General features: G+C 32.2%; 1 protein-coding gene across 1 annotated transcript in view; it reads left to right on the forward strand.

Annotated features, from left to right (window-relative positions):
- The window catches only part of LOC134852831 (uncharacterized), a 38074-nt gene that overhangs the window by 14857 nt on the left and 9924 nt on the right, over positions 1 to 13293 (forward strand). The window lies entirely within an intron of this gene.

Raw genomic sequence — 13293 nt, forward strand, 5'->3', positions numbered from 1 at the left:
GGGTTGGCTTAGTTGTATCAGTTGGTGCGTGGACGTTACTATTAAGCTGAGCATTTTTTTTTTAAAAGTGGACGTTACTTTGATATCAGGCTGTAACGAAGTGGTTGTTTTGATTTTTTTGCAGTTTGATTTTACGCTCAAGTTGATTTTTTGCAGTTTGAATAAACATTTTTCGATTTGAATCAATGGAACCTGATCTAAACTATATTTTATGATTGGATAAATTAAATGTTTTACCAATGTAAAGTATTTAATATTAACCAATCATGATCCATCTAACTAACAACCCACTTATTTGTAAGTGCTGAAGTTACTTGCAACTTCAGCACCAGAGAGATTTGAATTTAACTTAGAAATTAGTTGGACTCTCCCGAGCACTTCAGCAGCCGCAATAAACCAGTATACCCTAGATCTATTGAGCCTAGCAGAGACTAGTTAAACAACCTGAGACTAGATAGTATAAGAGTAAGATTAGGATCGGTATTAGACTAAGAAGTTGCACGAATCTATCCGGCCGAAAATAAGATAGCGTGACGAGCAGACGGTGTACCCTATCCGAAATTACTCTATGAGTTATACATACCAGTCCTAACTCATCAAGCTCAGTTTATTTCCTTTGTTTAAAAGAAGGCAACCTACTCTTTCGATCAGCTAAAGTTCCTGGAGGTAACTAAAAATTTAATCGCTTTCTAATTTCAAATGTGAATTTAGTTTTTCAGATTTCGCAGTGGAATAGAAATTATCTATTGGTTCAGTTTTCTCACATTGGGTTAATTTTATTGTAAAAGTGTCGATCCTCCCTAGCCTTGTATTTGAAAAATACGCTCTCCAAAAAAGGCAATAAATAAAGGCAATAAATCTCCAAATGACCTTCGAATTTAGTCATCTAGTTTTATATTGTCTATTTGATTTGGATGATAGACAATAAATCGGTGTTCTTATCTCGTCTTAGGCTATCAACTGTATTTGGGTAACCCCTCTCCACTCAGTCTGCAAATTTTTTGACGGCTGGTCATATTTATTGCCTTTTTTTGCACATGGGTTGTACCACCGTTTCCAATGTGTAAACTCGTGTCAGGTTTGTATTCGGTTTAAATGTGATCCTTCTGTTTTAACATTCTTTTTTGCATTTGAATTAGGTTTTTTGCTCATGAATATGCTTTGGGTTGTTCATCAATCCTTCTACCGCCTTACGTACGTTGGAAAATAAAAATAAAAATTAGTAGCATGACAATAATTGGTTAGTAATCATAAATCATCCTGTTGTTCCAGCTTCATCATCTAAAACATAACAGCAATCATAAACCCACTAACATCATCAAAACACTAAATCTTTCCTTTACACACATTTAAAATTTTATTAAAACTTAAATTCACTTAATTTTAAATTTGATCATCAAGGCTTATCCTTGGATCTTAAATCATTTTCTACTTAATTAAATTTTAAATTTGATCATCAAGGCTTATCCTTGGATCAAACAGAACAACTTTGTTCTCCCCCACCCACTTAATTAGTGTCTAACGACCTCAAACGTCGATTCACTACCCAACCCTTTCTAAAGACCCAAGACTAATAGAAATTTTTAAACAAAACTAATCATTCAAATTAGGATAAATAGTGAAGAACTTCGGTTATTCATCCTTCACTTGACCCCCCCTCTTACCAGACCCAGGATAAATCTTAGACTTAGTAAGTTTAAAATAGTATCTAACGAACTACTCGCGTTCTAATTATACCTGAACCTTGTGGATCGATTTACTATTCTCCAACCCTTGAACACAATCACTACCCCTAAGTAAGATTAAGTAAGTTAACACCTTAACTTATACTAGTCACGAGAAAGTAAAAAATCATTCTTCGGAATCGATATACTTTTCTCTCCAACCCTGAACAAATAGACCCAGGTTAAGCTAACCAAAAAATCGTAAGGACTAACAGTTTAAGTAATTAGAATTCACTTAACAACCTTTTGCATCCGTCATTCTAAACCTTATGTCATTTAAAAACCTAGGAAATAAACAAACAATCGTTTTACACAATTGTGAAATAGATAACAAAAAATACGACCTTGTAATCACACCTCATACACAAACAGTTGGATACATTCGCACAAAACGACAAACACTAAAGAGGAAAATAATAACTAAACAAAGACAAATAACACGAAAAAGATTTTCAAAAAATCGAAACGCATTTTCAGAATCAGAAACCAACAGTTTAGACGAACTTTACAAACTAAAAGAATCAATAGATAAAAATTACCCACTTCACGATCAATTATATTTTTCTGACTCAGAAACAACTTCAAATTCATCAAAAAGAGGAAAAAGAAGAATAAAAAAGCAGTATAAACACAAACCAGTACATTTATACAATTGGAATCAACCAATTCGACACATTAATAATTACATATTAACAGTCATCGAACGAAAAAATGAGCTCAACGCACACCCCAGGTGACGAAACCCCAGATGATGATGAAATCTTTCCTTTTATAGTAGATGCAGATACTGATAGAGGACAACACATATTTTGTCAAAATTTACTCGTAAATTTATTTGAACCCGGAATCAGTCCATGTAAAACAGAGTTCCCCGATGTAAAAATCAAAAGACAAATCATAGATCACTATCTAAAAGATATATGCAACATAACACAACAGTATGGAATCTACTCTATAGAATTCACTTCCCCAAACCATAATAATAGAACATATACTATTCAAACAGACGATCTTGATTTAGAATTTTCAAAAGTTTTTTCAGAATATATAAAAAGCATCCAATACCATAACTCACAAAGAGCAAACTCCATTTTCACCAATGAAGTTTTCGCAATAATATATAGTTATATTTCGATATTAGAAAACGAAATCCCATTAACAAATGTCTCACCGACAGAAACATCTAAACATTTAAGAGTACGACATGAAATCACACTACTCTCTAGTTATTTAAACATCATTAAAGAAAATTTCACGAAAGACGACGTTTCACAACATACCAAACACGATTTACAAAAAATTTTGGCATGGTTCATAATAGATTATTTCACACACAATATTGATTTAATTGCACAAGCAAGAAAAAATTTTAGACCCCAAAATTCGAACGATGATACCGCTATCACAGAACAATCAGATTATGTTTGGGACCCCGAATGGTCTCATCCCGCATTTATAAGCTTTCCACAATCAATCTCAAGTCAAGCAATAGGTACAATATCTTACATAAGAGATTATGTAAGAGTAATACCATTAACAATTGATGCAACACCATTAAACTATAATACATTTTTACCCGATACACAAAATAATAGTTTAAACTCTACAGTCATACACAACGAAAACCTCAATGGAACTAGGAATCTTACTCAACAAGATATACAGACACCATCACACTTCATAAATGAAGAAATTGTACACACAACAACTACACAACAAAGTATTTCACCAATACGCCCGAATTTAACAACACCAAGAAATACAAATCTTTCACAAACACAAGTAACCTTACAATCAACCGTTAAACCTTCGGTTGCTCCAAAATATTCACATATGGATTACCAAACATATAGACCCATGAAAATACCATCAAAAACACGCAAAACATTCACTAGAAACAACTTTGCAGACCATAATTATAATTATACACATCCGTCAAAAACAAATTATCAACCACAAAGAAATTTTAATCAATATACAAAACCTCGAAACTGGGATAACCCAACGGCCCAATATAATTCCAAAAATTTTCAACCAAATCCTCCACAGGATCGCAGTGAAAATTACCCATTTTTTCAACAAAATAAAAATAAAAAACAAACATCTTATCAAATGGATTATTTATCCTCAGATGATGATTTCTTACAACCAGATATATTTGCACAAAATACTCAAGAATATCGTAGACAAGGAATACAGAAAAAATGTACAAACCATAGAAATTTTTCTCCACAAACAATAGATGCACAACATCAACAACCAATTCAACAACAAAATCCAATTAATACACAATCTTTTCAACCAATTCAACAACAAAATCCAATGACTGCACACTCGTATCAACCATCACAAATGCAAAATGAAATACCACTCCCATATTATCTCCAACAACATGAAATAACAAGAAACCAACTTTCAAATTTTTCTCAAATGCCAAATGCAGCAGAATCATTACAAATGACAATGAATCCATACCTTATGGGTGGATCATCAATAACATCAAACAAACCTTTAATGGTTTTCACAGGAACAAACCCTGAATACTCTGTAGAAGATTATTTAAATGCAGTAACAGCAAACCTGATTTTAAATATAGGACCTGAACCAATTAATACGCCACTACATCAAAACTGGATACATCGACGCACAGCGTTAATACAAACAACCTTAGATGGCGCAGCCCAAAAATGGTTTTCAGTACTACCTCTAGAAATAAAATCAAACTGGAAAAGGTTTACACAAGAATTTTCAAAAATGTTTGACTCCGAAAGAAACAAACAACAACAAAGAGTTTTATGTAATGAAATTCGCAGATTACCAAACGAAACCATCAAGCAAATAGCAGTACGAATCGAAACACTAGTTCGAAAAGCATATTCATTAAATACACATGACTATAAAAACACAAAGATGACAGAAATCTTAATGATGACCTTAACACCACAATTAAGGAAAATAGCAATAAAAAAGAGAGCATCTCATCCTTCTTCAATTCGAGAACCCGATTTAGATTTTCGAAAACTAGTAGACAAATTAGAACAAGCAGAAATCACGATGAAACTAGAAGAAACGGAAAATCTGAAATTACAATACGTTAACAGAATTGAAACGACTCCCACTAATATTAATAATATACAGGAATCAGAGACAGACCTCGTTGAAAAAATCACTGAAATACTCAATATTTACGAAAAGAACCCAAACTTTAAAGGCAAACCATCTTTCAAAAAATGGTGTAATTATTGCCGACGATACGGACATAGTATTTCCGAATGTAGACAAAAACAGCAAGATAATCAAAATAAACCTCAAAAATATAAAGAACCAAATAAATCATTCTATCAATACATGAAAAAAGATCAAAATCTACCGAACAAAACAGTCCACAGCAACAACAGTTCAGGAAAACCACTCCCGAACAATACAAATTATACAAGAAATCAATCACCATATAACTCAAGTTATAGAGGAAGATCACCAGAACGAAGAAACACGTATAATTCATCACAAAATCACTACAATAGACCAAATAGTCGAAATAACTACTCCAGATCAAATTCAAATACACAACGATTTGTTTCTAGATCTAATTCCCAATCAAGAAATAACTACTATCCAAACAACCAATCACGAAATTCATCATACAATAGGAATAGAAACTACTCCTATAATCGAAATAGAAGTTATTCAAACAACCGAAACCAGAATTACCCGAACAATCAATCAAGGAATAACTCATATAATAGATCGAACTATAACAGGCCAAACAATAATTACCAAAACAGATCGCGAAATAATTCACAAAATCGACACCCAAGTTATAATAATCGTTATAGAAATTATTCCCAATCACCACACCGGAATAATAATAACTATAATAATTCTAATAATCGCCACAGAAGTAGTACACCTAAACATCAAAGACAAATCAATCAAGTACAGTCTAACCCAGAAACAACATCAGACCCTCCAGGTATTGATGACAGAGTAACTGATACGTTACAACTCAATCAAATAAACTGTACATCATCAGATTCAGAAAGTGATACTGAAAACACTCTTTCTATCAATATGATAAAAGTCGAAAATGACTATGAATCTGTCATATATGAACAACCCTTTCCATCACACATATATGAAAATCAATCAGAATTTCTTCAAAATTATTACACTACACCCATAAATTCCACACCAACGACACAAGAAACAAACGAGATTAACACTACAGATCAAACCAATAATAATACCAAAACAAAATGCTTGAATACAAACCACATTTATCAAAATATACAAAAAGAACAACCCAAAGAAAAAATTTGGACAATACCATTTCTCTTAGAAAGCCCAAGAAATAAAGAATTTCAACCACCAGACCTTGAAATAGATTTTTTAATTGATTCAGGAGCAGAATCAAACATAATAAACATCCCCACATGGAATGAAATAAAAACTTTACACCCAAAGCTAACACCTCTTGAAACCTCCAGTAAGCTAGCAACAGCACAAGGATCAACATTGATAAACTACGGAAAAATCCAATTATTTCTCCTCCCTACCAGAACAATGGAGCAAAGTAAAATTCTAAATAAGCCATTTAAACAAATATTCCATATCACTGATATTAAATATAATATCATTGGAATACCATTTATTTCGAAGTATATACCAACAATTAACATCCTAAATAGTAAAATATTAATCAAAGATAAATATACAAAAACAAAAGAAACATCCTTAACATTTTTTCAAAGATTAAATAAACAACCACCATTCTTTTCAAAATTCTACCCGATATTTAACCAACAAAGAAAACACCTAAAACCACTATCAGGAAATATCTATAATTTTTCAATCAAACAAGTTCACCAATATGATAAAGAACAAAACAAACAAAAATTTTATATGTCAGATTTTGAATTCAAACCTATTCATAAATTTTTCAAAATCACAATCTCTTCAATAAAATATTTGAAAAATTCGAATTCAGATATTATTTCCTTACATGTTTATAACAACACACCTTACCAAGTAACATTACCTTTAGGACTTTTAGGATATTGTGAAACCAACGCTACAATATCACCAATACACGAAAAAGCCTATCGCGTAAATAATATACTCCAATTACTAGATATTTGCCAATCTACAATTCTTAATGAAGAATTATCTATAAATAAAATAATAAGTAACGACAACAGAAATACGGATTATTTCACAAAAACTCCATATTTCAAACCTACATTCAACATAAGTAACTACACAGAGGACCAACAGAAATTTTTAACAATGTTTAATTTCCAACATTCACAAATAACACAAGACGAATTCGAAAAGTTAGCCAAACAGCTAATTGAATATTCATCAGTCTATGCAACATCAAAATTCGATGTTGGAAAAATCAGTTCATCACTACATCTCCCATTAAAACCAGACGCAGTTTTCAAAAAACAGAGAGCAAGTAAAGTACCAATTCACTTACATGATAAAGTAAACAGATTACTCGATATTTTAGAACAGTACAATATTATATCACCAGTTAATAAAGAAGAACAACCAAAAGGCAACACATTCATCAACCCCGTTATCATTCTAGCTAAAGGAGAATCATTAAAAATCGTTCTCGACGCTAGATACCTCAATTCACTCATAGATGAATCAAAATGCAATTGGCCCATCGAACCAATACAAGTTATTTTAACAAAAATAAACGGCAAATACTTCACAACCGCCGATATGAATAGTGCATACAATCAAATGCCACTAGATGAACAATCACGACGTTTAACACAATTTGTTATCGGAAACCAACAATATGAATTTAACCGCTTATTCTATGGAATATCCATAGGACCAGCAGCATTTTCAGCTTTTATGAGCAAAATTTTTAGACCACTAATACTCAAGAAAAACGCAATCACCTATCTAGACGATGTTTTTATGCAATCACAAACAAAAGACGAAATGTTCAAAGTTTTAGAAAAATATCACCAAATACTTCAGAACGAAAATCTGAAGGCCGCCCCCGATAAATCACACTTCTTTTTGACAAGAGTTAAATTCTTAGGACATAATATAGAAAGAAAAACAATCACTCCATTGAAATCACGCATTGACGCTATTCAAAAACTTCAACCACCAACAAATAAAAAGAAAATCCAAGAATTTCTTGGAATGTTAAACTTTTTAAGTAAATATGTTTATAAAATGCAATTATATCTACGACCATTTTACAACATCCTTAGACAACAAAATAATTTTGAATGGAATACAGAACATCAAGCACGATTCGAAGAAATAAAGAAACTTTTAACTGAACAAATTTCAAACACAATTCCAGACCCTGATCAACCATTTTATGCAATGTGCGATGCTTCGAACTTTGGCATCGGTGCAGCACTATTACAATCACATAATGGTACAAATAAAATGAACCTCATATCAGCAAATTCTCGATTATTCACTCAAGCAGAGCTACGACTCTCAACTCTAATGAGAGAATGTACAGCCATAATATATACACTGACAGAATATGAATTTCTGATACTTGGATCAAAACATCCAACAGTTCTATTCACAGACCATAAACCAATCATCTTTCTTTTTACACAAAAATCTAACCCAAACCACCGAGTTTACAGATTTCAACTAATTTTAATGAAATTTCCAAACTTACATATAGTTTGGACTGCAGGAAAAAATCTTGCATTACCAGACACTTTAAGTCGAAATACACCACCTGAATTACTTACACGAAAAACAACAGTTGAAATACCCAAAAACATAAAATTCTACCTTGCAGAAAACGAAACATCACCCCGATTAGAATGCAAATATGCAGTTAAAACTGATATTGAACAATCACAAATAAATAATTTACAACATTTCCCACTTTATTTAGATTGTCAAAATAATCATTATGAAGTTGATTTACTTGGAACATCAACTTTCAAACCAATCCCATATTCTCAATGGATAAAAAATAACACCCAACAAAAACGAACAAAACAACACCCGCCTAAGAAAGACCATTTTCCACTAATTGAAAAAGAAGATTTAACTGATAAAATAAATTTATCAGGACCACAAACAAATGATTCAAAATACACAATAAATCAAGTTTTTGACCTTCACGACCCACTTGATACAATACCCTTATCTAAATTCGAAATTGAAAACATTTTTCTCCCTCCAACAGAAACAATTACAATTTCAACACTAAAACAATACCAGAATCTTGACCCAATAATTCGACAACTAAAATCATGGCACAAATATAAAACTAAACCTAACAAAGCAGATTCAACCATACTAGGCAACAAGACACTCCTCCGATATTTTCGCAAATTTAATTACACAACAATCAATGAAACTACAGACCTTTTAGAATACAACTTAAACGAATCCATAGTCCCCTGTCTTCCTTTAAGTATGATTCTCATCGCTTTTAATATTTCACATACACAAAATATTAAAGGACACTCTGGATCAGAAAAAACATATTCAAATTTTATACAAAATTTTTACTTCCCAAATGCACCAATCTGGATAAAAGTACTATGCAATGATTGTATAATATGTCAGCTAAATAAACCTTACCCAAATCAAAAACAAATAGCACAAACAAAAAAGTTATTACAAAGACAAAACATTAATGAACAAATCAATTCACGTTTTACACCAGCCTCCGAATTAAAAATTGGAACATTTGTTTTAATACCTAATTTTAATACTCAAAAAAGAATTTCTAAAAAATTACAACCCCTTCGAAAAGGACCATACCAAATAATTGCAAAACCCACTGATGTCACATATAAAATTACCGACTCAAACAAAAAAGAAATCGTTCAACATCGAAACAACCTATTACCTTATTACCCAAAAGAATACGCACTCCGCGAATTAACTCAATTATATTCTTTCACAGGATTAAAAATCATTCAAAATGAACCACATCTGAAAAACACAGAACAAAATGATAACCCCACCGAAAATCAAAACACAAAACCAACCGCCACCAAAAACAATACACAAAACCATAAAGAATCTCCAAAACAAAGAAAAAATAGAAAAATGACAGAACAAATAATACCCCAAGAAGAAATAGACAAATCTGAACATAGAAAAACAACAAGACTCCGAAATCAACCACGTAAAAACTACAAAATGTTCATCCCCCAATCTAAAATATTAAAGAAAGTAGAATTTAAAAAGTAATTTTAAGATTTCATACTTCACAATCTTGAAACCTCCGTAACATTTTTCATTTCAATTTTTCAAAATAACATGCTCACAAGTACGCAATAATTCTAGTTCAAAATAGACCAATAGGATTCATCCAATCCGCCACTTTCTCTAACTCAAACTAAGATCAATTAGACGAATAATCTAGAACTCCAGGCACATCTCTAACTATAACTTTACAACCTCCAGGTCAAAAATAAGCAAATCACTCCAACTTGACAGCTAAAATAAATATCACCATAATACCGTACCCCTCCCTTATCTAATAACCCAAAGATCAACAATATTTCCCCAACTCAGACCACGAATACCCCCAAAACAAATTTGATAACTTAGCCTAAAGTAACAAAATGAAGATTTTAATTAGCCTAAAGTATAAAAATCTCACCATACCCCGGATCATTTGACAAACAAAAATAAAGAAAAAGACGACCTCCCAGTCACCATGAAAATTGCCCCCAACAATTTTTTACAAAACTCAACCCACTTGTCAAAAAACTAATAAATAATTCGACCACACTAGAAAATCGCCTCAAACAGCAAAAAATATTCGACCAAGAGATCATTTCTTAAATGCTCTTCTCTCAAACAGTTGCTCAAATACTTATAAATTTTAAACATTTTTTTACAATACTTGAAACCTTTATAATATTTCTTTTTGATATACTTGAATCTTTTCTAATAATCCTAATCATTTTTTGTAACATTTTTTTAATTTTCTACACTATACTCGAACTATTCCTCCAACTTTCCAAAACCCTTGATTATATCCACAGGTACGATTTATACAACTTGTCTAAATGATACGAACAATTTTCAGTAGAACTGATATTTTTTTATTGTTTGTAATTTTCATAACATTTTTATCATCCCTCATTTTGACAATATGTAAATGTATAAAGAAAGCAATCTTCACATTTGCCCTAGCAACAATCCTTCTAATTCTTTTTTTGGAAGAATATTATAATAAACACAAAATTTCTCACTAAAGTAATAATTCAAAAAACTATCAAAAATTGCTACCCAACAGTCACAGAATCAGTCTTCACCGACATCATCCCAAGATAACCAAACACCACCTTCAACTACTCAAAATCCTCAAATATCTACACGAATTTCTTTTCAAGACAATCCATACACTTTTGAAGAACGACATGCTCGTTTATCAGAACCACTAGAACCAGTTCAACGACAAGCACCTTTAAGCGAACCAACATATAACCTATACCCAACACTACCACAAGAACTAAATAGAATAAGAAATTCTAGTCAAAACCAAAATACAGTCGAAATAAATAGACAAATTATACATCCTCGACGAAACAGAAATTTTCAAACTCCCCGAGTTCATTTTGATATACCTCAATCCCCATCACAAAACACTCCAGAAAACCCCATTGGTATATTACCAGAAACCCCTACGCTTCTTTCACAACGTAGCACCTCAAGCCTACCATCAGATTACTTAGGTTCAACACCAACATCTGAACAAATACGTGAAAATCCCTTTAACCCCCCAAACCAGGCATCACGATTTCCATATTGGACTACACATTCATTTACACAAGGTGAACCAAATTTAGTCAATGACCCCATAGATATTTCTACGGATACAACAACATCCTCATCACTACCAGAAACATTATCACTACCATCAACACCATCAATAAGCCAGTTTTCACCACCACCCTTTAACTTAAATTTTCCAAATAATCTCGACGCCAGATATCGAGAACAATCATCAATAAATATTCCTTTAAGACTAGATTGGAATACATTTACAGCACCTCCACCACTATTTGGACAACATCAAGAAAGTAACCGCCTTCATAACTGGGCACTTAATAGACTACAATATCGCCAAGATATTCACAACGATATCCGTGATCACAATATTCAAATACTCCAACAAAACAGTTTACAATTAAAGTTTGAAATAACAGTTAAGTTAAATAATATTACCCAACATCCCTACCCATTAAATCCACCTAACATAACAGCTCAATCACTACCACCACCGTTTATAACTACTGAAGTAATATACAAATACGACAGATATACCAAAAACACAATTGGCTACATTACATTTTATAATCCATACTCAGGATTATCATACACATGTATATTCTAAAATTATTAATTTTTCTCCAACTCCTTTTTCTAGTAATCTCAAATCAAAACATAAACCCTTCTCCTCGTACAGGACCACAAGATTTATTAGTAACACATTACGATTGTGAAGAAAATGAACAAAAAACACTACATAAATATGCAATAAATCAAGTATCACAATGTGAAACAGAACCACAAGCTATAGAAACCACAGATGTAATAGCAACACTCTATTCAAAAGCCCGAGCAACAACAGTTACAGGTTATAAATTCACAGCAACATTTTCCGAAAAGAAAGTACATTGTTCACAAGTCTCGAACGGAAACAAAAACCGACTTGACCATGAATCATTCTATCAAAGTAATATAGAACGTCTTTTACATCTCAATCCCGACGATTGTAAAAATGAATTACTTAGACTAAACATCACACAAAATAAAAACTCCCAAAGAAAATTAGTTAATTTTCAAGTTTTTTCAGACTCTGTACATCAATCACAACTTGAAAGACACCAAGGACATATAAAACTAGACGAAAAATACCCGTATAACGGCGCACACGGACGATTAACCTATGACCTACATGATAAACATTGGATACCACACATTGGTATAAATAACCCATCAAACTGCAAAGCAGACACGAAAAATAAAGGATACCAAGAAATAATGTTTTTCGATTGGAAAATACAACTCGAAAAAATACAACTCACACGAGATTTATCTGATAATACAATGATCTATCAAGGAATCCGACTACCTTGTAAAAATGATCAAGGATATTGCGACCCTACAACAAGAACACAAGCAACAATTGTTTGGTTCCCCGAAGATACATGTACAACATTTCAAGTAGCAAAAATACACGCTCGTATGATAAAATTTCACGAAAAATATTTCATACAATCAATTCCTTATGAACAAGTCCATCCATCACGAAAACTAAGTTCTAATTTTAGAAACATTGACAATATAGAAAATAAATTGACACGTTTTCAAATATATCAAGAAACAGAACTTGCATGTAAATACAGGAATCCACTTCACAGAACACAATACTCTGAAATATTAGTTGAATACGAAAAAGGATTCGACATGACCACTGGAAAAGTAAAAATCGACCCATATGCCACAGGTCATCCTCTAAACGAAGGAACATCCTATATACCAGTTAATTTTGAAAAAAGCAACGGACAACCTGGTGGACATCTAAAAC

This window comes from Symsagittifera roscoffensis, chromosome 8, assembly GCF_963678635.1.
Source record: "Symsagittifera roscoffensis chromosome 8, txSymRosc1.1, whole genome shotgun sequence".
NCBI lineage: Eukaryota > Metazoa > Xenacoelomorpha > Acoela > Convolutidae > Symsagittifera > Symsagittifera roscoffensis.